The following is a 1,334-nucleotide window of genomic DNA, read 5'->3' as shown; positions in this document are numbered from 1 at the left end:
TGTACAGTAATCCGAATGGCCAAGTCGAGGGCTAAATTTAGCAACATTACCACTTCCGTTTGCTCATTTGCACGTGGAAATGGCCGATTTCGAAGAAAAAACAAGTCTCGGCCCGCTCAAAATAACAATGACCGAGACTTTCAGTAATTCCTTCGCGTGACGTCAAACCCTCTTACGCCATAATGTGACGTCTTCAAGACATAACCCTGACTTGTCTCCTGGATTACTGCGTCATGATAGATACATTTCGAAGAACAATCACAAGGTTTGGCTCACAATCCAAAAAAGTGTGAGCATTCTGCCATTGACTGTGCGGATAATTACATTTATTTTCGGTTTACCGCAGTAAGCCGAACACAGTGTTGGGGGGAGAGCATCACCGTGTTTGGCCGACTTCCGGTGAGACGACCCGCAGTCGACCGACTGAAATTTTGTTCGTGAAACCCGATAACGTCGGATTACTGTGGTTCTCTCGGACAACTGCAGTTGGTCGACTGTGTTTCTGGCTTATGAAACTGGCCCCAGGTCCCTGCCATACTAGTTTAACACGACCTCATTTACATGATATACGCACGAGCGATATTTTGATCACATGGGTGGTCTCTCACACGTATGTAGGATAAACCAGATTACTGAAAAACTACGCGTTCTCCATTTCACATATGAACCCGGATAATTTCGCGGGTAACTCCTAACTTAAATACAAATCAACGCTGCTGAAAATTAAGTCTAACTTTTAAATATAATAACATTACAGTGAATCTGTATCGATAAATAAATCAAACACATGCAGCCTTCGCAGCGCTGTTTTTATTTTTTCCGAAGGGTTTCTTTCTCTCTGCCTCTGTCTCTGTCTCTGTCTCTGTGTCTCTGTCTCTCTCTCTCTCTCTCTCTCTCTCTCTCTCTCTCTCTCTCTATGTCTTTGTCTGTCTGTCTGACGGTCTGTCTGTCTGTCTGTCTATCTCTCTCTCACCCTCCCTTCCTCTCTCTGTCTGTCTGTCTGTATGTCTGTCTCTCTCTCTCTCTCTCTCTCTCTCTCTCTCTCTCTCTCTCTCTCTCTATTCCTAGTGTGCTGCCATGTTTACTAAAATACTAGTTGTCGTTTACTTAGTGGTGATGTCGTATGTGTTCCCGTGGTATGTTGTATGTTGTATGTGTTCCCGTGGTATGCTGAATGTTGTATGTGTTCCCGTGGTATGTTGTATGTTGTATGTGTTCCCGTGGTATGCTGTATGTTGTATGTGTTCCCGTGGTATGTTGTATGTTGTATGTGTTCCCGTGGTATGCTGTTTGGTTTTTTTAGTGTTGGGATATACACCACAAAGAAATTTCTC

Source organism: Littorina saxatilis, linkage group LG11, assembly GCF_037325665.1.
Source record: "Littorina saxatilis isolate snail1 linkage group LG11, US_GU_Lsax_2.0, whole genome shotgun sequence".
In the NCBI taxonomy this organism is placed as follows: domain Eukaryota; kingdom Metazoa; phylum Mollusca; class Gastropoda; order Littorinimorpha; family Littorinidae; genus Littorina; species Littorina saxatilis.
The sequence above is the reverse complement of the archived record's forward strand: the minus strand, read 5'-3'. Positions refer to the sequence as shown.